Source organism: Siphateles boraxobius, unplaced genomic scaffold, assembly GCF_051911475.1.
Source record: "Siphateles boraxobius isolate OS27281-9 unplaced genomic scaffold, OSU_SipBor_1 7, whole genome shotgun sequence".
NCBI classification, from domain to species: domain Eukaryota; kingdom Metazoa; phylum Chordata; class Actinopteri; order Cypriniformes; family Leuciscidae; genus Siphateles; species Siphateles boraxobius.
In genome coordinates, this window is record NW_027509197.1 from 31,366,520 (window position 1) to 31,391,657 (window position 25,138).

Sequence of the window (25,138 nt, forward strand, 5' to 3'; positions counted from 1 at the left end):
GGGGCTCTAGACTGCGTGATCGTGTTCATCACTCCTTCTGGCAGGGCAACGAGTACCCGTTGATCAACCATGCATGCAGAGACCAGCGCTCTGGATGGGGATGCCAGATCGTGTCGCGAGCCTGAGAGAGGAGATCTGCCCTCACCGGAATCGGCCACGGAGCTGTATGTGACAGCCGTGCTAGTTCCGGGAACCAAATCTGATTCTCCCAACGCGGGGCTATGAGGAGCACCGAGTGGCGCGTTTCCCTGATTCTCTTGATCACCTGTGGCAACAGAGAGACCGGAGGGAAAGCATATAGCGGGAGGCTGGGCCAAACCTGGGCCAGCACGTCCTCGTCCTTCGAGAAGAACGTCGGGCATTGAGCGTTGACGCAAATAGGTCGACTTCCGCTCTGCCGAATAGGCGCCACAGTTTCTGGACCCTTTGGGGGTGCAGGGACCATTCCCCTGGGGGAACATTGTCCCTGGACAGTTTGTCTGGGCCGTCGTTCAAGTGGCCAGGCACATGCGCCGCCCTCAGCGAGCGCAGGTGCATCTGAGACCAAATAAGGAGGCGTTCCGTCAGATTGCAGAGATTTCTGAATCTGAGACCGCACTGACGGTTTACATAGGATACCACAGACATGTTGTCCGAGCGGACAAGAACATGCTGGTCCTGTATGAACGGGAGGAAGCACTTCAGCACGTTCTCGACCGCTATCATCTCCAGACAGTTTATGTGAAAACCCTTCTCCTGGTCTGACCACTGGCCAAAGACCGGTCTACCCTCGAACAGTGCACCCCAACCTGAGTTGGACGCGTCTGTCGAGATGACTTTCCAATAAGAGATGGTTCCCATCATTACTCCCTGCTGGTACCAGTCGGCCACTAACCAGGGCTGTAGAGCCGCTATGCAGGTCTGAGACACTCTGATTTTCTGGCCGCAAGACACCCAGGCTCGGCGGGACACGCGAGCATTCAACCAGCGTTGGAGCGGGCGCATGCGCAGTAGGCCCAGCTGAAACACCGCTGCAGCTGATGCCATACAGCCCAACATCCTCTGAAAAGTTTTCAAAGGGAGAAAACTGCCGTTCTGGAAAGACGCGAGCTGTGTCGATAAATGAGCCGTCATGGTCACCGCCTGTGACGGGGTACTATCTGAATCTGAAAATAGGCATCCTTCAGATCTAGAGAAATAAACCAATCCCTCGGGCGAACGTGCGCAAGTATTTTTCTGGTCGTAAGCATTTTGAACGGTCTTTTCGCAAGTACTTTGTTCAAATGTCTCAGATCTAGGATAGGTCTGAAGGCTCCATCCTTCTTGGGTACGAGAAAATATTGGCTGTAAAAGCCTGACTCGCTCAGTGAAGGCGGTACCTTTTCTATAGCCCCTTTGCACAGCAGCTTTGCTATTTCTGCGTGAAGTAGGTGTGCTACTTCCGCATTCACTATCGTCGCGGTCCGGGCTTAAAAGCGCGGGGGACGGCGAATGAATTGAAGTGTATAGCCCTGCTTTATTGTGCTCAATACCCATTCTGAAATCCCTGGGATAGTTTCCCACGCACCTATGTGAGCCGCTAGGGGGCGAATGGCCTCCGGGTACAGACCGCCGCCATTTGCGGGCTTGTGAAACTGAACCGCGCTCTCGGTTCTTGGCAATGGCTGCTCGCTGACAGCCGAAACCGGCTGACTTATGTGAGATGTCCCAATCATAAATAGGGAACATACTTTTACCACACTTTGACGCGCGAGCAGCGCACCGGGTGGAACCCCCCGATCATGCTGGATGGGGAGCGTTTTATTAACGCCCTGCGTTTTTTGATAACACTTAGACGCGCGGGCGGGGCCCAGGGGGAGGTTTGTGTTAGCAAGCCTGAGCGCTCTCTGGCAGGCACGAGACTTACATTCATAACCTGCTTTTTTGATCGTGTAACAGAGCGGGCAGATAGTGGGCACAGACCTGTGGACACATTTCTTACATTCAACACTCGAGCGGCTTTTCTGCGCTTTATGAGAGTGTGCTCTGTGAGTGACACGGGATTCGGAGTGCTTATGTGAAGGGGTGAACAATGGGGCGTGGGCACTTTCACTACACTTAAAACACTGACGGTGTGAGCCGGACCAGACATTATACTCTTTTTGAGATTTCTCTGGGTCGCCGTGAAAACGGCGTTTGTGTGCAGGCGAGAGGGTGAATATATACCGGCTCGTTGGCTGCTAATTGAACCACTGCAGTAGCCTGTTTGAAGGGGACTGACAGGGAAATGAACTTTGACGGCGGTCCGGCCGCAGCGGGACACGCGCGTCTTTTCTCTCTCGCTGTTAGGAGGGCTTCGCGTGCTCAGACTTCAGCGTAATTCTTTGCCGAGGCCCTCTGGGGGGCGGCGGTCCGTGACGGCTGTCTGAGCGCGATCTAGGGCGGCCGCCCTGGCGTCGCTGCGAAAGCTGAGGCTGTGCTGGACGCTGGGTGCTGGTTCACACGGGCGGCTGGCTCTGTCTCTGGCGGGCGGTCTGTGGCGGAACTCGAGCGTCGCGGCAGGAAGAGGTTCATGGCCTGCGTGGTCTTCTGCACCTCAGAGAAGCGGTCAACGATCCCGTTCACCGCTGGGCCGAAGAGACCAGTGGGGGAGAGCGGCGCGTTCAGGAAGGTGGCTCGCTCAGATTCCCTCATATCCGCAAACGTTAACCAGAGGTGCCTCTCTGTCAAAGTTAACGCGGCCATGGCTCGTCCGATGGCTTAGGCTGCGGCTTTGGTGACGTGGAGGGAGAGATTTGTCGCACTTCTCGGATCCGTAACCGCAGCTGGATCCCGGCCCTTCTCATCCCACTCACGGAGGAGGTCGGCTTGCAGGATCTAAAGCACAGCCATTGAGTGTAGAGCAGACACGGCCTGGCCGGAGGCGGCATAAGCGCGGCCGACCAAGGCGGACGTGGCTCTGCAGGCTTTAGACGGGAGGGCTGACCGTGACCGCCATCTCGCAGAGGGCGGGCAAAGGTGCGCTGCGACCGCCTCTTCCACAGGGGGAATAGCCGTGTACCCTTTCTCGGCGGCGCCGTCCACTTGGGAGAGCGACGCGGAGGCCTGTGACTGAAGTCTTGAAGAAAAAGGTGTACTCCACGACTTTGTCAGCTCCGCATGAAGTTCCGGCAGGAATGGAGCGGGCTTATTTGCTGAAGCTGTATGGCGGCGGCGACTCTGAAGGAAACAGCCGTCGAGCCTGTTCCACGCGGGTTCCTCTGGCAGCGACCACTGGAGCCCGAGACGGTCAACAGCCTGTGTCAGCAGGCGCATCAGTTCTGCATCAGCTCCAGCGCGGGTACGGGTAGATTCCTGGATCGACGAGGTGGCGGAATGAAGCGACCATTCCTCGCTGTCCGATGCCAGGATGGAGCAGCAGTCTTTCGTGGCGTGTTCCTCGGCCTCATCCTCCGATGCGATGGCAGTAAGGCTAGTAAGCGGCAGCTGCGCACTAGTGAGGAGAGGCGGAGAATTCGAAGGCAAGGCTCGAGGGAGGTTCTCCAGCGAGCGCGTCGCCACAGGTTCCGGCTGTCTCAGGGAACGGCGCTTCTTCCTGCGCGGTCCCACAGAGGGCGGAGTGACTGCTGCGGTGTTAAACGCCTCGAGTCGAGCCCGCAGGGTCGACAGCGGAAGCTCCTCACAGAGCTCGCAGCCCCCGGACGCGAGGGCGAGCTCTGCGTGTTCCAGGCCCAGGCAGAGAGCGCAGATCAGGTCGCAGTCTCCGGCGCTGAGCGGGGCTCTACAGGAGCCGCAGGAAGTGCGAGGCATCTTGAAAAAGACGCTCGCTGCTCTTTTAAATTTTTTTTTTTTTTTTTTTTTGCAAGGCAAAAAGGATACGTCGCCGGATAGCGTAGCTCGCACGGATGGCTGAAGGTGGCCAAGACGACCGGCTTCCTCAGCGCTGTCCTAAGCTGGCTGTTCGCTGTTCGACGGTGGCGGTGGCTTCTCTCAGATCCAGCGATGCGAAGAGCTTGCTGAAGAGACGAAAAATCGGAGAATTCAGCCTACAGCCCCTACTTTATACGCTAAGCCACGCCCATTCTGGCGGGCTGTGACGCTATAAAGGCGCGGGCGCCCTTCATTGGGCGTGACGTCAAGCTGGGCTCACTGGTAGGCTGCAGCAGTTGCCGCAGGGCAGCCAATGAGCACGCGAGATGGCCTGCTCTAGGTCTGCTAGCTGCTGCACTGCGTTGACAAGGAATAAAAAATTAAGGATAATTATTTGGCTACAGTATCTCGAGAAGATGAATCTTTCCCGTAGCGTAAGCTAAACTTACGCAATACGAGAGAACCTCTCGTAAGAGAACTGAGGTGCATCCCTAGTGAAAAAATAGTATACTTAAGCAGAATTTACTCATATGCACTTTAGTAAAACTAAATGTATTTGTGGCCCACTATAAATTGGTATAGTTCAAGTCTGTTAAATTGGAACAACAATTAAAACAAGCATTTAAGTTGCCCAAAAGCAGTGCTCAAGAAGTTCAACTAAAGTTTTATTAAATATACTTGTTTGTGATAAAGTGGAACTATTCCAAGTAAACTTAAGTATAATTTAAATATCTACTATTGTATTTAAGTTTTAAAATGCAGAATTCACTCAGCATGAACTTCAAATGTATTTTGGTGCACATTAAAATTGCAATAACACTGTAACTCCAAACACTCAAAATAATTAATTGGTTTGAGTAGGACAACCTTAATTAGTTCAGTCAAATTAACTTTAGTATATCGTATTAGAACTTTCTTTTTCTTTCAAGTTCACAAAACTGATAGATTTTGAAGGTGACATATAATGAAAATCTGACTTTTTCGAAGTGTAAGTGCTATAATTGGGTCCCCGGTGCATCTACCAACCCAGAAAATGTGAAAAGTGACAACCCAGAAACTTTGTATTGGTAAGGATTCTCTGCAAGCATGTCAAAAAATAAACCGATCAGATTTCGCTCCCCTTCTGAGTAGAAAGGGGATCATCTTATAATATTACCGGCCCTTAATCTGCACGTTTTCACTCATGGAGCCGCCATATTGTTTTCGCAAGCGACAACTGTGTAACCAGTTCTAACGCAATGGCAAATGTTCGTGCAAAGCATGCAAACTGCTCTGTCATTGGCTGCACAGACGAGCACAGAACACTATTTAGAGTCCCAGCCTCATAGAGGAGACAGTGGATTCATTTTATTTTCAACGTAAATCCCCCAGAAACAGATGAATCAATGTAACTCCACAACAACTACATAAATGTATCCACTAACCATTCAGAAACGTCCAGGTGCAGTCTAAAAGTTGCAACCTCTTCCTGATTGTCTCTGTAAGGCTGCACTTCGCTACTAGTTATTTTTGAGATGAGTGAGATTATTTGCATGTTTTGTTATTGCCCGAAGCTTGTGTAAAGGATCGGCCCTCTTCTGAAACGGAGGCGGGGAGCAGCAGGTTATTTGCATTTAAAAGGACACGCACAAAAACTGAGCGTTTTTGCTCACACCCAAAAAGCTATAATAAATGATCTGGGGGGTATTTTGAGCTGAAATTTCACAGACACATTCTGGGGACACAATAGATTTATATTTTGTGAAAAGGGGCATAATATGTCACCTTTAAGTAAACTGAACTGCTTCATTGTTTTGAGTGAAATAAATAATTTATAAATAAGTTATATAAATAAACAAATGAAATTATTTATTTTAATTTAGACAAACTTAAAGGCACACTATGCAGGAATTCCGTTTTTGTCAAACAGCGCCCCCATGGGTCGCTGTAGAGTACTTGTATTTTACGTTACTGTGTCGTTAATAGCCTACCACTCACGCAGAGCTCACTCTGATGGCTTATAACGTGTTTACATGATTGCAGCTAAATTACAAGTAAATAGCCGATAGACTAGGTCTACTGTATAATTTCATTTGTGTTTTTTGAGTGTAATGTAAACATTACAAAATGGCAGATGACATCAATAAAGTTACACGTACGTAGCATTATTTCGTAACAATGTCCGTTATGATGCCGTTAGACATGTTATTGCAATTTTGAAAATCGAGGCAAGACACTTTCACCAGAAAAATAAATAAACAAACATGACTATCAGCCTGCAGACATTAGGATAGTTAACCTGAAAGATTATTTATTATAACCATCGTAAACTAGCATGTTAGTGTTTAACGTTACTAGCAACCAGATTGATAATTCGCTATTCAACTAGCATTACTTGATTCATGAAGATAAATGGAGGACCAGATAGATTACATGGCCAGGCCATGTTATTCAGCCTTTTACATTTTGCGCGGTAGTCAGCTCCCTATGGAAGCGTTTCCGCCACTAAATAACGAAATAAATAATAATAATTGAGACTTTTTATGTCACAATTCTGACTTTTTTTCTCACAATTGCGAGTTTACATCTCGCAATTCTGACTTTATTTCTCACAATTGCGAGACATAAAGTCAGAATTGCGTGAAATAAAGTCGCAATTGCATGTCATAAAGTCAGAATTGCGAGATATAAAGTCAGAATTGCGTGATATAAAGTCGCAATTGCGTGTTATAAAGTCAGAATTGCGAGATATAAAGTCAGAATTGCGTGATATAAAGTCGCAATTGCATGTTATAAAGTCAGAATTGCGTGATATAAAGTCGCAATTGCGTGTTATAAAGTCAGAATTGTGAGATATAAACTCATAATTGCGAGTTATAAAGTCCAATTCTATGGGAGGAAAAAATACTTTTTCCTCAGAATAGTTTATATCTCGCAATTCTGACTTTATAACACGCAATTGTGACTTTATATCACGCAATTCTGACTTTATATCTCACAATTCTGACTTTATAACACGCAATTGCGACTTTATTTCACGCAATTCTGACTTTATATCTCGCAATTCTGAGAAATGAAGTCAGAATTGTGAGATAAAATGTCTCAATTACCTTTTTTATTTTTCATTCTGTGGCGGAAACAAGCTTCCATAGCTCACTGACTCCCTGATTTATTTATACATTTATAAACACTTTATACTTTTTGTGCTCGGGTTCCTACTCAAAACCCGAACTTACATAGTGCCAGTAAAAGCGATACAGACACTGTCAGGCTACGGCAGACGTGTCATTCAACCTATTGTAAGTCGATGTACCATCTCAAGGGTCTTGGAAATATATTATGAAGGTTGAAAAACTACATAGTGTCCCTTTAAGTTTAACTGAAACTGGGATTTCTATTTCCCAGCATGCTTTGCCCATGGCACTCGAAAGGGAGAGTAAATGATGAAATAAAGTGTAATATAATGTTTTTTTTTGCAAGATTAATGTTAAGTGGGAGATTTAGTAGTGATTAATGTTTTGTTATGCTAATTTAGAAGAATTTCTGTTAAAGTTGATTTTAGGAGAGTTACCGTCATAGTGACAACTGGTGCATGCGGCTTGGTTTGAGTATTTTATAACTTTATATTAATGCGCCAGTGCACTCATACAACAAGTGTTATGCCATACTATTGTTAACATGTTAGCATTTATTGATCTAGCTAGTTAATATGTTCACTTTGAGATAATATGAACATTTTAAGTAAAATGTATGGATTAGTGTGCTCAAACATTTTACTTGTTCTTAAAGGGGTCATTTGATAGTTCTAAAAAGAACATAATTTTATGTATTTGGTTTAATGCAATGTGTTTACATGGTTTTAGGTTTAAAAAAGTAATTATTTTACACATACCATATATTATTGTTGCTCCTCTATGCCCCGTCTTTCTGAAACGCGTCAATTTTTACAAAGCTCATCGTTCTGAAAAGCGTAGTGTGCCCTGATTGGCCAGCGATTCAGTGCATTGTGATTGGCCCGAAAACCTTAAGCGTGTGATGGAAATGTCATGCCCCTTACCATATTTGGAACATCAGCTCCCAAAGCAATAAAGATAGGTGATAATGTGAGTGCTACCCATAAAAGATGGACGACGCCTCTTCGCTCTCTTCCATTGGCGAGAAGTGAAGCCGCTAGTGTCCTGATATGGCGCTGACATCTTGGTACTTGAGTCTGCGCAGTTGCGATCTCGGGACCAGACCTGCGCAGTAGTGAGCAGGAAGTAAAGCCGCAAAATCAAGGCCCCGCTCTCACTCTCACTGAATCAATCGCAAGCACAGGCATTATGTCGATATGAAATAATAAATTATAGAAATTTAGATATTAAATTTAAAGCTCCAATCTCCTCAGTCCTCCGAAGATCCCAAAAAAAAGTCCTTTGGTGCTTCAGTGACTACTTCGCTCAAAGAACCTGTCAACCGCAGCTGTCAATCATGACTTCAAAGCACCGTTTTTATAGCATCAAATAACTAACTAAAAACAAACTTATTTTAAAAACAAACACTTGAAATTACATCTGTGTGATAAAAACTACAGTAAATGACAGAAACTATGTTTGGAAAAAATATATATGTGAAGTGTAATTTAATTGTTTAGTTAGTCTCACGTCCCGTTGAATAACATGGGGTGGCGGGGTTTATGACCTATACTAGTACCAGTCACCAGGGGGTGATCGAGACGCTTTGGCTTCACTTTTCAGGGCTTGTGCGGCACGCTTGGTGCTACCTTATCAAGTCGAGCCCAAATCTGATCTGGAAAATACAGATGACCAACCTGATCGATCAACTTTGCCAGCGTGACTGTACCAGAACTTATCAGATTGGTAAGGTTCAGTTTCATTGGGGACATAATTACTGATTATAATGACTTATACTGTATTTTTAAGCGTTGCACCGTGCTAACTTTACGGGGGGAGAACACTATTTAAACATAAAACCATGTCTGCATTTGTGATCATAGAAACGACAAACAAGCGGTACTCTATACTGCTCAAAACTCACGTTTGAATAGTCAGTAGCAAATCTGTAAAATACAAAAACATACCACTTAGGCTGTGTCTGTGAGTCAGAAGTGCCACTATGTACTTGCAAAAATGGAATTGCCGCACTTTTTAAAATCAGCCTTTGTGCACAGCCGGCCTTGTACTCTCCCAGGTTCTGGAAACAGTCCTCCGAAAAATGTGCAGCTCACAGTCAAATATTTTGGCTGTACTGTTCTGGAAGTGTTGTAAATAAAGCTTAACCGATGTTTTATAATTGTGTCCTCTTTTGGAAGGCAAAACAAAGTAGTTTTATCGAGATAATTCAGCACGCGCACTCCCCGGAGTCTTAGGGGAGATAGCGCCGCGTCCATGCACTTCGTAAATGTACGGGGTGCTAGGGACAGACCGAACGGCAGAACTGTGTATTGATTAGACTGCCCCTCGATGGCGAATCTCAAGAATGGTCTGTGATGGGGGGCTATCTGAATGTGAAAGTATGCGTCTTTCAGATCCACAGTGAAACACTGCTATTATGAGGTATCACGATATGTCATCATTCTGTTTTCTTTTGATTAGAAGATTATTTGATATCAAGGGGAATGTCTATACTTAAAAATCCTGGGTGTTCTTACACTGTTTTTGCTTTTAGATCAACAAATAATAACCCAAAATGATTGTCTTGATAATGTCTTGTACAAGACTTTTTTTCCCTGTCCTGGACTCGGTCTTGACTTGGACTCAAACCTTTTTGGACTCGGTCTTGTCTTGGACTCGAACCTCTTTGGTCTTGGTCTTGTCTTGGACTCGACTAGTCCTGGTCTTGGACTCGACAAAGGTGGTCTTGACTACAGCCCTACCAGTAACTAACTTATCTGGAGAACATCAGTGAGACAATAGGAACAGATATAAGCTCAATAAATGAGGCTTATGATCAATCAGTTCCAAAAGGAAATACAAAGCCTGTCCTAATTGAAAGAAAACAAGTCGACAAAAGGATTGAATCTAATGTATGGTCATAATATAGCATAACTAGAGATGTACAGTATAAGCTATTTTTTGTAGTCTGGTCATTGGGGAAAATCCCCAAAAGTAAAAAAAAAAAAGAAGAACATTTTTTGGAGGTAGCTGTACCCTGTGTGAGCAGGTCAAGTCAGAAAGTTCTACTTTTCAGTACAATGGGAACCACAAACAACGTCAAAGTAATAGAAAAACTTCTGAATCTCCAACATAATTGAACATTAAAGTGCCCCTATTATGCTCAAAAACTCTTAATCTTTGGTCAAATTTAATTTATCAGAGTTGCTAACCTCAAATTCCATCAGGCCTATAGATGGGTTGCATCTTGGCATTGGTTTTTGAGCAATTAGGAAATTGAATTAAGTTAATGAGTATGTCCAGTCTGTGACTTTGACTTTTTTTACTGCTATTATATATATTTATCTATTTCCATGTCAGACATGTGTCCTTGCTGGCCCCTTTTTTCTCTACTAGATTCCTTGTACAATTTAGAATTCTGGATTGTAAGCTAATATCTATCAAACAGAATTATCTGATTATATGTCTCCATTTGTAGTTCCCATTTTCTTACATACAACGCTGGAATAGTTTTAGGCAAAATTGCCTTTTATCTAGAACCATTATCATTTGTTGCGGGCATAAATAGAAACAAGCCATCTCTGTGAGTTACTGTTTCATTAGATTTATTTCCCCCTTTCCAATCACAGAGAGTGAAAAAATCTTTCAAGTCTCAACTCTGCACTCTCCATGTTGCATTTCAGCAGTGATGCACATTGAGAGGCCAGTGGCTGAATTTTATATTTTATGATCTCAACCTTCCACACTCACTGAAGGACAAGAGCTCTATAGCTTACTAGAGCATATCCAAGATCTACATATTTCTTTTCATTGGCAGTGAACGGCTCTGATGGTGAAAAATGCACAGGGTTTTAGATATGTCCAATGATAATGGTTCAATGTAGCTTTATTCTCATTTAGTCTGGTGTAAACTTTTGACCCAGCAAAGATTAAAATAAGCAGGTCAAGCTTGACAATTACAGTGGGACAAATTAAACAGTGGTGTTTATGTATGTGACAAGTTTGAATCCAGCTTTCGAAATTTTCCAATCATATCCTATCCTTTCTCATTTAACACAAAACAAAAATCTATGGTGAGGTAGATTCAGCAGCAAGTGTTACCAAAATGCATTGACATGCAGACACAGTAAACTGATGTATGTAGTCACGAGACCTTCCCCTTCGACAAAATCCAATCCAAAGCGATCACAAGAAACACATTTGAGATGCAATGTGGAACACTAGGTGTTGAGGGTCATTGAGGTGCTAATTGGATTTAGCAGTTGCTTGCCTGTATTGCATTGCATTCTGTATTGAATAGATGGATAACTATAATGCTGATATATGTGCAGTTTTATATCTATGGCAGCTCGTTGTCTACTGTCATAATGACAACCTCACTGAACTTGTGCAAAACCCTTAGAGATGATTATGATTTATAAGAGAGCAGTTCTACATGTAATGAGTACACACTTAGAGCTTAAAATATTATTGTTCTAAGGCCTTTTATATGATACAAAATAAAACCATGTTGTACAAGCTACAGTACTCAATTTAGGTAGCTCAGCTACTAACTAGTGTTGGGGGTAGCGAATTACAAGTAACGCAAGTTATTTAATCAAATTACTTTCAAGTAACTATTAAAGTAACGCATTACTTTTAAATCTATAACAAAATATCCACATACTTTTTCAAATAAGTAACACAATCACTTTGTTTTCCTATTTATAGACTGACACCTCTCCTGTCCCATGTTGAGAGAAATCAGGAGTAAGATGCAGAAGCGTTGTGTGTGCTGTGTTAAAGGGGCATTCGGCAACTCTAGCTTTTTCTTCGCTGATTTTCACTTTTGTTGTCAATGTTTTCTCAAAGAGCTCCCCCTACAGCTGTGAGGCGTATATTTCACAACAATGTCGTAAAAAAAACGTACTTGCGGCACCCTCCTCCCCCTTTCTACCGCTGCTCATGTGCATTTGTTATTATCGGAGCCGGCCAACTTTATCATGTGGAGCTATGTCTGCCGAGGTGAGTAATACATCATACACATTGAGGGCGGCGTGTTTGTTTATGCCGAATTGCCGTGAAGCAGTTTGTGTTTCTCGCTCTTTCTCGCTTCTCACGAGACTTCCTATTTCCAACTTACCGGGATGCTAATCCTAATGTTGCAAGGTTGGTTCAGTATTCCTCAAAATGAATAAAAACAGAGAAATGCAAACTCAGAATATTAGGTAAACTAAATATGTTAAATTACACGAATGTATTTAATCTCACTTATTAACCAATGTCTTTTCTGCTGACCTACGATGATCCAATTATACCATACAAAGCAAAAATTACTTTAGATAAACATGACATTTGTGTTTAATTTTTGTTGTTGTTTTTATTGCTGAAGTAAGAGTGCTGAACTTTCTTATTCTGCAATACAGAATGGTAGCACAGCTAAAAAGCTGTGCCCTTACTTTACAGACATGAATTTGCATAAGGGGGCTTAATTTTTACTTTCGGTATAAAAGGGACTTTACATTTGCCAAAAATAGAAGTTTTGTTTTTGTTTTAAAATTATTAACAATCAAGCCCAGAAAAAGTAACTAAGTAACACAATTAGTTATTTTTAGGGAGTAACGCTATATTGTAACGCATTTCTTTTAAAAGTAACTTTCTGCAACACTGCTACTATAACTACTCAGAAAATTATTTGATCAGATGTAAAATAATGTAAAAAGATATTGCAAAAACAAAAATTGTTAAGACCATTTCACTAACCTGTTTGATTGATTCACTGAAAAGAAAATACTCATTCATTTACAAATTTGACATCTCTAGTTTTGATTCTAAATAGAAAACTGAAAGTAAAGGTTGGATTACACTACGAATGTTTTGCAAAGATTGTTGCCTGATTTGTTGTAGTCACAAAGTGAATGATGGGCAAAGACTGCGATTTTTTAGCTTCAGGCTATGATTCGCTCCAGTCAGAGGATATCAACCATGTTTGATATTTTGAGCCAATTTTCGAACATTTGTCATGCATCTCTGTCCAAACCAGGAGCATGTTTCAGCATGTTTGTTGTATTTGGAAAGGCTTAAAAGTCTGGTGATTTTCGGTGGTTTAGTATATGATGCCCAGATTTTCTCAGTAACCATTTCCAAAGTCAGCAAGTATATAATGTCTAGTGTTTTAAAATCTGTTCCGGTTGTAAAAGTCATGTTGTATAATCCAGCCTTAAGGTATGGTCACATTAGCAAAATTTCCATTGTCTATTGTCAATAGTGTAGCGATGTATGAAGCACAGCTCAAACATAAGTCACTTTCAAATAAATCAGCTTTCTGTTGATCAAGCAGCAAATTCACTTGACCAAACCCAATGCAAAATCCTTGTGGGAAAATCTTTCGCCCTCACGTGGCATTCCCAATCATGCAGAATCTGAATGACTGGATTTTTTACTGGGTTTTTAAAACGCCAGGAGCGTAACAAGGCGCTGAGCGTCTATTTCACGCTGAAGCGCTGAGCGCTCTGCGGTTTTTTTAATGGTTGCCGAGAGCTGAAGTATGTTCAAAAATTTTTTTATAAAGAAACAACACGGACATAAACTATCTGTGAAATGAGATACTAGTAACACTTCTGCAAATATTCCGTATCATAGCAAGCAGTGTGTCTTAGCTGAAAAAAACGCTGCACTGCCAAATCGCTCTCAGGTGTTTTCAGCAGAGCGTCTAGCGTTTTCAGCTGGCTAAAAAAACGCTTTGTTGGACACGCGCCTAAGAATAGCTTTGCTACTGAACAGCTACATGATAACTTCACTATTTGTACTTCACTACTTCCCGATACCATACTATTCATATCAGTATAATATATTGTATGGAGCAATCAATTACACAAATCTAGACATGCAATGCATTTCTGACAAAATTATAGGATAGCTAACTTTTGGGAGCTTAGAAGCACAAAGGTGACACATATTGTAATTGAATTACCTTAAGAGGTCAAACATTATTAACGTAGCCTAACTCAGAACACTCACAATATTTTAATCATTATCAACCCTACCCTGCCACAATGAAATTGCTTTGGTACATGATAACTTCACCATATGTATTGAACTCTACTGCCATACTGCATAACACACTATTTATCTCACTATTTTATGTTGTATGGAGCAGTCAATTACACTTAATTGGACACTGTATGTTTCCTTCACAACAATAGACTAGCCAATTATCGCCAGCTTACTAGCTCAAAAGGTCACAATGTAGTGTAGTGCAATTACCTCAAACATTATTAACGTAACTCTGCACACTCAAATGGTCCTTTTGATGTGTTACAGTAAAGAAATCTCATTATAGTAGCCATAGGCAAGTTAAATTGGTCACGACTTGAGGAATATCTACAAAGACAGGTGCACTGCAACGTTCTGCCAACTAGTCACCTTTATTTATATAGCGTTTTTTACAATGCAGATTGTTTCAAAGCAGCATTACAGAGATAAGAGGAAAATAATGTTGTAGTAATATTGTTAAATATAAAATTAAATGTTGCCAACTAAGCAAGCCAAAAGTCAATTGCGACAAAGGCGAAGAAAGGCGAAAAAGGCGACAGTGGCAAGGAACCAAAACTCCATCAGGTGACAGAATGGAGAAAAAAAATTTGGGAGAAACCAGGCTCAGTCGGGGGGCCAGTTCTCCTCTGGCCAACGAACGAACAGTGTATGATTATGATTAGGCAGCATTACAGGTCAGAAGTCAGATTGGTCAGAACTGCATTGTTCCCTCCGCTGCTGGCACGATACGACATCTGTCTGCGGTTTGCTTTCAAACAAATTCAAATGGAAGCAATGTGAAGCCATCATGCCGTAGCCAGCGGAAGCCAGAACAAGCTAGAGTTTCAATAAGATATCTCAGGAATTGGGCAGGTGACTGATGGTGTAGAGGTTTGGGGAGGGGGATTGTGCAGAAGACGAATTTTTCATCTAACACCACAGGCTCTTATTGATATATGCCACCTATTTCTTCTCACACTGTAGCACCTTCAGCCATCAATAATTCACACAGCCGACTATCTTACCTATTCTCATGTCAGCATAAACAGACAAAACCCTACATGCTGCTTCAATGCTCAGCACATTCACAATTAGCCAAAAGACAGAGGAGATCATTATCACAAGTGGCTTATTTGGAGGAAACGGCTTTTTGATTCGACTCTGTGCTGATGCGCTCCGACTGCATACATCGCGATGTTGACTCTGCAGAATCATCTGTCTCAAAGTCTGGCAGGAGGCGAGCCACCACCCACCATATCCATCACAGCCTTCGCCAACCTGGCATCTTCCCACAGTCATCCCTTTTCCAAAGTGCCACGTCATGTCTTTTCTGAAGGACAACAGAAGCACATAGTAGACTGTTGTAGCGCAGATCAGACACTGCCCCTCCAGCAAAACAGCAGTGACACAACGTCAACGATAATTGCAACCTTTTATCTCATAATTCTTACTTTTTTCAATTAATTGCAAGTTACTTTTCTCACAATTCAGAGTTTATAGCTTGCAATTCAAAGTTTAATATCTCAGAAAATATATAAATTCATACTTGTGACAAAATTAAGTGCAAATTGAGAGATATAAACTTGGATTTCTGAAAACATTTCTGAAATGTGAGATTGAAAGTCACTATTAGTTTAAAAAATATATATATTTCCATATACAACCCCAAATTTGTTGAATGCCATAATGATGGCTGCAACACACTCCAAAAAGGTTGGGACAGAGGCATGTTTACCACTGTCACATCATCTTTCCTTGTTCCTAGCTTCCTAGTTTTGGAATTGAGGATACTAATTGTTGCAGTTAAAGTAACACCAGGTAACTTTTGCTCTCGGGGTCCCCCTACAGTTGGGAAACAGTATTGTCCTCTACTACTGTCGTAAACTCTGTCATTGTGCATTTGTTGACAACCATGACAGCCCTGAACACTGTAGGAGGAGGTCACATGCAGGTGTTCTGCTTGCGTCGCGTCGCGTCACAGTGGCATATATTTCAGCATGTCATATGAATATAATTTCGGGGGGGTTATTTTTTTTCTAACGACAAATGATCGCGATGATCACGTTTACAAGACAGTGTCATTATAGTAGCCTAGTCTATTGGTTACCGTTTTACTGAATCTATATGATACTTCAATGCAATGTTTGAGTGGTAGATAATAACCATATATCGTCAATATTATAATATCAAGCTACCATAAATAAATCTGCAAATTTTACAAATCGATTTGCATTATAGCTTGAGGCAAGACAAATAAACATTACCTGATTCATGAAGATAAACGGAGGATAAGATAGCTTCCGTAACATAGTCAGGCAGACAAAAAAACACCCCAGACTACGGGGTGTCATTGGTTGTTGCGTTAAATGTTACCCAGATACAATAGTGCTATTTTCTGATTGGCTAACAACACCAGACGAACAACACCAGAGGAGACGCGCTTGAATTCATGCCTGTTCCACAGTGAGAGCGGCGCGGCCAGAGTTTTGGAAGCTGCGGCATATTAAATATATTACAAATAGTTTTTCAGCGTGAGAAATACACTGGCCCTCGTGTATCATTCTTGTGTAGAAACGCGCGTATATGTTGGCGTAAGATTATGCTTGCACTCCTCTCACCGCCTGATTTATGAAGCTGTGCGTACCTTTGAAATCCAGGTGTACGCAACACCTGCCCTTGATAAATGCCGCGGCTGAAAACGATTGTCATTAGAATAACACGCCCCTATATATTCAAGTATCCGCTTCCCCCACACCCTCATTTTACGCCATGGACACACAGAAGACGGCAAAGAGGAGACCCTTCTCTGGAGATCGAGACCATCACCATCATGAAAAATTATTATTAAATCAAACAACAACATTGTTGATGATAAATTCAAAGTTAATTGTATTTTTTTTTCAAAACGCTATAAATCTATCCATTTTTTGTCTAAAAAAACAACAACAAAAACAACAAGAAGTAAACATGCAACATATAATCAGGGACTTAATATAAATTAAATAAGTGCAACTGCATGAAATAAATAAAAGCCAAACAAAATAAATAGTAAAATAAATTAAATAGTAAAAATAAAATAAATATTTCCAATGTCACGTTCCAATATTGTCCACCACATAAAACAAATAATTTAAAAATAACACACATTTACAGTCCTTAAATACAACAATGTTAAAAATACATTCAAATCATTTAGTAACACATTTAGGCTAATAGTAATTCGTGCCGAACTTGAAAAAAGTAATGATAACAATATTCAAGCCTACTATTAGGCTACGTGTTGTAGCCATTAACTAAGTGCATTTAGTTTCATATTTGTTAAAAAATAATAATGTTATTTTTTCCCCATCTATGTTGATTATGAAAAGTGAACATAGGCTAAGATAGGATGCGCAATATATCGGGAGACATGCTCAGATATGATTTTGGCCACTTAATTAAGTTTGTTTTGTAGAAAGCCTTTCTTTAAAGTGAATTTCGTTTTGTATAAATTGTATCTTAATTTTAATATTTTTTTCATCAACCAATTGCCTGGATTTAATAAATAAGCAGCAAATAGCAGACAATATAATCATGAGTCATGACATGGAGGCGCGAGCGCGGTCCCTGCCTTGCATTGCACGTGAACTGGAGCGCATCTCATCACAAATTAACCGAAACTCAGTATATGCCTCACAAACATGAGAAATATATCTATAAAGAAAGCTTGAAATGTCTTTAAACGAAACAATTATAAACGAAAAGAAATAGGCTACTCTCTCTTTAGGCGCGTTCACTACGGAGATGGTGATCATCAATTTCATCTTTGCAGACACAACACTAGTTTATTAATAGAAATAAAATCCAATTTTATTTATAAAAAAGGTGTTTATCGCGTTTTGGAAAAGAGCTCCTCATATCTTTTAGTTTGTCAGTGTTTTTTGTGGTGTTAGGAATTGTTTTTCTGCGCATTTCCGCACTAACTCAAAACGTGCGTACATGTGCACCACCTCCTGACCTGGCGTAGGATTTGAGCGTGCCGTACGCCAACGTCCATATTGATAAATATCAAAGTCACCGTGGTTTTGGGTGTACGCCAGGTGTACGCTGGAAATTTGGTATACACACTTTTGATAAATGAGGGCCACTGTGGCGGGAGAGCGTGACAAAAGACCGAAATGAGTGACTGTCACGCTCAATGCGTGACACTTGACAGCCCTGCGATTTTAAGGAAGTGGGGGTGGTGGTGGAAGTGACGTATATGCCGTAAAGCAGTCGAGTTTTGTAGTTCTCTTTGTTCGCCGGTTACTACCCGAAACCCGAAGTTTAAAAGTACGATTAAAAGCGCTACAGACCCCGTCAGGCTATGGCAGACGTGTCATTCAACCTATTGTAAGTCGATGTACCATCACAAGAGACTTGGAAATATATTATGAAGGTTGAAAAGTTACCTGGTGTTACTTTAACAAGTGGATTTGTTTTCCCAATCTCGCCTGATACAAGATATCTGCTCAACAGTCCGTGGTCGTCATTGTCTGGTTCTCCTTTTCATGATGGGCCATACATTTTTAATAAGAGACAGATCTGGACTGCTGTCAGGCACATCCAGTCTACAGTGTAGAGTGACTAAGAAACCACTCTGTTGTAGCACATGCTGAATGAGGCCCGGAATTGTCTTCCTTCCCAGGAAAGATATCATCTTGATGCCATTAAATGTCTCTGTACAATCTCAATAAATGGCTCCACATCAATAGTACCTTCATACCCAAGCCGTTTGCTCAGATGCACCCCATAACATGACAGATGTTTCCTTTTGTACCAGTCGCTGATGAAAGTTTGAATGGTCACTTTTTATTTTAAGGACTGAGAACACAGTGTCCTTTTTTTCTTAAAAACAAGCTGAAATGTGGAGTCATCTGACCACAGCACACATTTCAACATTGTGTTTTAGATCATCTGAGATGAGCTCAGCCCCAGAGAACTCGTGGCATCTCTGTATTGAACTGATGTATAGCTTTCTCATTGTGTAACAGAGATTCAAGTCGCATTTCTTGATGCAGCAGCAGACTTGTTAAGTGACAATGGATTTTCAAATTACTCCCAAGCACATGCGGCTATATTTAATAGAGTAACATGGCGGTTTCTCATGTAATCCCATCTGAGGGCTCAAAGGTCACGCTCATTCAACAGAGATCTCCTGCCAGCCTTTCCCTACATGTACTGAGATTTATCTGGATTCCCTGAATCGTTTTACAAAATTATCTATGGAAGATGGTGAAAGTCTTTGCAATCTTGCATTGATAAATGTGATTTTTTAATTGTTTGACAGTTCCCTCATGAAATTTGCCACAATGTGATGAGCCATGATCCATTTGTGCTTGCAAAGACTGAGATGCTCCTTTTGCACTCAATCACAATACCCGGCTCACCTATTACCAATTCACCTACGACTGTTTCAAAAGAGTTGAACTTGGATATTCTGTAAGTTTTTCACTTTTATTTTGCCTCTGTCCCAACTTTTCTGGAGTGTGTGGCAGCTATAAAAATCAAAATGTGGATACATTTACAAAAGTTGTTCAGTGAAAACAGTGGAAATATTTTCTTTTTACTTTTGTCAAATCAAGAAAATTAACAAATCACAGATTTCTGGATTTGGGATTGTACATATAACTGAAAATAAAATGTAAAAAATGTAATGTAATGAAATATTTAGCACAAAATTTGATCAACAACCATTTATTTTTCTCTTATACATATCCATGTACAGAAACCTTCACCCACATCTATGAATTTAAAAAGTGCTAGAAACATTAATGAACTTAGTGCCTTTGATTTATGATTTAGCATGGATTTGACAGTCTCTTGCCTGAATTACTTAACTCAAACTGACAGTTTCTTTATTAGGCACTGGTAGTGGAAGCTAGGAGTCCAGGGCGACAACTGGTATGAGAGAGTTGGAAACAATCTCCAAATTGAAGTTAGGACGCTAAACGGATTTAAAGCATATCTAAATACCACTACGGTAACTTTTAAGCCTCTGCGCCATCATGGATTTCAGATGTATACCATGGTTCAGTGATTTAGCTTTTATACAGGAGCAGCTCCACACTGCAGCACAAAAGAGCTCTGTTCTGTTAAAAGCAAAACATATGCAAATTTAAACCAATATTGGACCCATGATGTAAAAAAATGGATAATTATTTAATTGCATATAGTGGAAGCACTTTTCTTAGCAAGGGTTATTTTTGAGTGTTGTATTCAGAACACATGTTTATTGCTAAATGCTTTTTGACACACAGTTCCTCAGGTCCCTGATGTGTTCAACAATGACCTTGAAAGACTCATGGGCTCTCAGTCACTAATGCTCTGCTGCAGAGGAGGCACAAATCAGGATTCCGAGAGCATTTCTGTGGCATTTCTCTTGCATTTTAGAAAGCCCATGAATAAAAGAGCACAAGCTGCACTGAAGTATGCTGAACAATGCAGGGGGGGCGTTATATTTTAGCATTTTTTGGTCAGATGTCTATACATGCAATTTTAGGAAAATCATTAATTGATGTTACCCTTTGGATGTGCCCTTAATATAACATGTAGTCATACAGTAACATGAAAGTTAATGCCAATTAATGACTACCTTATTGCTTCATTGTGGTAATAAGTATAAATAAAAACATTAAACATTACAATGTATACTTTCTCATGCACTGTAAAAATCATACTAAAATTATTTTAGAATAATATTAATAATAACATTAATTTATAATAATATAATATAATTTTAAAAATGCAACGCTAATGAAACGTAAGTTTCAAACGTAATGCAGATTTAAAGATTTACATTATTTCCCATTACTTACATTATATTGGTTCATTTTTAATGTTTAATTTATTGAGTAGCATAATCTTAGATTATATGATATATAGTATTATATAACATTTTTATTACATTTAATTTGTAGAATAACCAGATTAATGTACAAAATGTTTCATTTAGCCTTATTATTATTATTTATATATTGTGATGTAAAGCATCAGGATATCCAAAATATTAAAAGAAAATAAGACTACTTTTACCATGCAATTTTTAATCTCTCGTCCCTGGTCAACACACATTTTTAACAAGTGGCCCCAGACTACAAACTTATTGTTCCATCACTTACAGATTACTAAATGGATTGTGGAAAAGAAATGTTGTTTAAACAGGCTTAAAAAAAACAGAAATACCACAAAGAACCATTTATCACGATTGATTGATTAAAAAGATTGTGAATGTGCACACTTACAAATGTTTTTGATTCAAGCAGACAGATCTTCACTCTGTTGTTTTGTGGATGTTTCTGAGTCACGCATGACTAACTGTCCTCTCTGAACATAATGAAGACACATACCACACGTCTGGCGCTGTGCGTGACAGGAGCAGACTTCAACTGCTGACAACACACACACATTGCTGTTATGTTCAGCTTTTGCATGCTTTGAAAGCTTCGGTAACTATTTTCTTTGACAGTTCATGAGCACTGTACTCCATAATCATTGCATCATAATGTACAGTATATAAACACGTTAATGGGAAAAGGTGATATCGAATTACACTTAACGAGGTAGCACCTAACATCACACAGAATAATGTAAAAGAGAAAGTCTTCTGGGGAAAAGCAGCATTTACTAAAGCAAAAATAATCAGAAAGAGATATACAACCATTTTAAGAGAACCCCAAGAAGATTCTGCAGATGTTAAAATGGTATTTTAATATTTTTCTTCATGGAAAGCAATCTCTGTTATTATGAATAAAAGCTGACATTTTTGTTCAAACTCCATTCTACCTTGCCCTGCCGTTTTTGTCCGTTCTCAGAGTTGAAGCCATCTTATCTGTCAAGCCTGAGTAGCATCTGTTGTTAATGAAAGAGATTACTTTAATACCAAAAATCATTTTATCTGTATTCACGCTTTTAGACATCTCTCATTTTTTGTTGGATGCCACTAGAACTCCTGGCACAAATAGGCTCTGATCTCGGTTCCAAAACGTGACATACCTATCTAGACAGCATTTTTAGGTATATCATCATAGGCATCTTTGATCCAGAATGGAATCCAACAAGCTCTTCAAAAAAGCATCATCCAAAATGTCAGAAAAAGTGAGAGAAATGTCGACTATAGGCCAACATACAGTATCTCACAAAAGTAAGTACACCCCTCACATTTCAGAAAACATTTTAGTATATTTAGCTTTTTTTTGTACCGTGTAACACCGACTATCGTTGCAAGCCTAGAGCACGGTAAGCGGCGCTCAAAAGTGTGGCTTTATTTCACCTTAAAAAGCCTGGGTAGGCACAGTGCGACACATGTGACAAACTTACTTCTGCACGGGAGGATGCACTACAAATATGACTAAACACACCTACGCCTGCATGGTGTACAAATTAACAAGGAGTGTATCGTGTTCGACGTGCTGCGCAGGTCCACTGTCTCGTCCTCCTCGGGCAACCATGTGCTAACCAACGTTAGTAACGTCACCTCGTCACAATCAGGTAAGTGATTGTAGTGTAACAAAGCGCTTGACCAAATTGCTAATTGTGGTGAACAACAATGGCTGCAGCCAGTGGCGGTGCCAGGGGGGAGAGGTGGTGCTGTAGCTCCCCCTATAATAGCCATAGCACCCGCCCAGCACCCCTAAGAAATATAAAAATATATATTTGGTCTAAAATAACATGAGGCCCAAACAGGCGATCTTATTTGGCCAATAGACGCAGCGCCCAGCGAACGTTTGCAGACATCCCAAGTCTCCCTTATATTGATAGTGGCTCCCTGATGGCTGCAAATTAGTTAAAATCCGCTGGAATCTAGAGCTCGCGAGCCCCAAACCGCGTAGCGCGCGCAAGACAGAGAGAGCGAGAGAGAGTTTTCATTTTTTTTACTCCAAAACAAAACAAAAAGATGAATAAAAAAAATAATGTATATAAAAAAATGTTGTGTATTTTGCATATTTGAAGAGTGTTATTTGAAAAACAATTACTTTCCTACGGAGCCCCTAAAGGGACATGGTGATGGAAAAATTATTTAGGGCTGCACGATTATTCACAATTTCCATGTAATTGCACTTAAACTTATTTGCCTTATTGCGATTTGAAATCAAAAAGGCTGCAATTGTTTTCTATATGCAGCTTGTCATTGATGTACGGCTCTGCAAACGATGCTCTATCTGAAATCACTGTGAGTTTGAGTCACTTATAACATGCATTTGAAAAAGAAATACACGCGTCAAACATCTTTCCTAACCTGAGAAGCATTTATGAACCTCTTGTCCAACAAAAGACAACATTTAATAACATGTTTTTACTCAAAACTCACTTCACAATGAGAGTAGAGCATCCTTCTGTGAGATGATGTGGCTTCTTACACAGAATAAGGCAGTTGTGTGATTATCATGTTTAATCCCATGTCCCTTTTTAGGGGCATATGAAAGTTATTCCTATTCAAATAACACTGTTCAGTTAGCATTATTGAATGTTATTGGTCACTCAGCACATTAGGGGCTCAATAGATAATCTTAAAACTGCTGTGGATATTGTCTGCCTGCCTCAGCTCAATACAAACAGATCAGTAATTTATCAGAAAAGTATCAGAGGCCTATCAGTGGTGTAGCACCGATATATCAGGGACAGGAGAGTAATTGTTTGGGTGGTTCAGCATGGCTGGGATCCAAATGTTCTTTGCAGAGAAAGTCATTCAGTGCTTTTGATCTTTTCACTTTAAATTCACAGTGCAATGTCGCATGATAGATGATGGGGTAAATAAATAAATATTTAAAATCCAGGGCAGACAGGAGTGGAAGATGGAGCTGTGGGTGTTCCACCATTCAAAGCGAGTTTGAACAATAGATGCTGCTCAGAGCTACCCAGTGTCTCCTCAGAGCGTTTCCCTCCCCCCTAGTGCCCTTCTGATGTTGGTTCATTTCACCAAGCTTACTTTAGCGTGACTGATAATGAAAATGCAGGTAACGACCCATTTTCGAGGCAGCAAATGACAATGACAGCAGTCCCTGAATGTTTGGATCAAATGGCCAGGGGTGCGATTGCTCTGAAAGCCAGACCCGGAGCCATTTGCACCTCAGGCTTTTCCAGAGCTCAGTGAGTTAGCAGTAATCTAATCATATGAGAATGCACTCAAGGAGGCTAAAAGAGCTGTTGCATAGCCAGAGAACAGAATAGAGCCTTGGGTGGCAAAACGTTGGGAACTTATGACCGCGATGAAGAGCCTTGCAGCCTGGTTTCTATCTCCGTTTTTGGACCAGGGAATGCCTGCATAGCTGTGATGCAGCCTGGCAACTGGAAAATACAGTGGAATACAGTCTGCATGACACAAAGAATAAATTCAAGAAAGTTAACATTTTTAACGTAGTATGCAGAACTGATACACTTCATGAATTGCATCTTTGCATTATATTATATATAAAAAGCTGGTCCACAAAGGATGACAAAGAAAACTTTATCCATTTAAATAGTAAAGTAATTTTAAATATCCCGTGGCCTCATGGGATAGTAAAGTGTCCATCATATGCGCATATTGCCGGAAGAAGTAGGTCATCCAAGTATGTTTTGCCTACTCTTTTATAAACACCGTGACCACTTCTATTGTCACATACTGTTTTTTGCCTACTATATATTATGGAAGCATGCGATTTCGGATGCAGCCCTTGTCTCCGTGTATTCCCTTTGTTTGTGTTTCCCATTTTCTCCTCCCACAATCTAATTGAAAGGTTTGAGAGCACCACCTGGAGCAGTGTATAAGACCCCATAGTGTTCCAAACAAAGGAGAGAGACTGAGACTTTCCTCTGTGAGAGACTGTCATCTTCCAGTCACAGCACTTATTGATTACATTGTGTATGTTATGTTAGTTGTGGTGGTTAAGCAAACACTAAGCAAAGTATGCTGTGTGCTAACTTCCATGTGAGTATAGTTAGGTAACTGTAACGAGGTTTGTGTTCAGGGAAGAAGGAGGTGGGAACCAGTGAATGTTCAACATAAACTTTTATCCCAAAAAACAACAACAATAAAATGAAAGTAGAGCGGAAGCCCCTCACGGACGACTGCTGCATATAAACTAAAACAAAACAACAACAAAGTCCAGGGCTGGTTCTCTCTTGTCTTCCGCTGTCGTCACTCTTAATTTTATCCTTCCAGAGCTGCTCCTCCGTGGGGCTCGAGACCGGTGTGGCGCACAGGT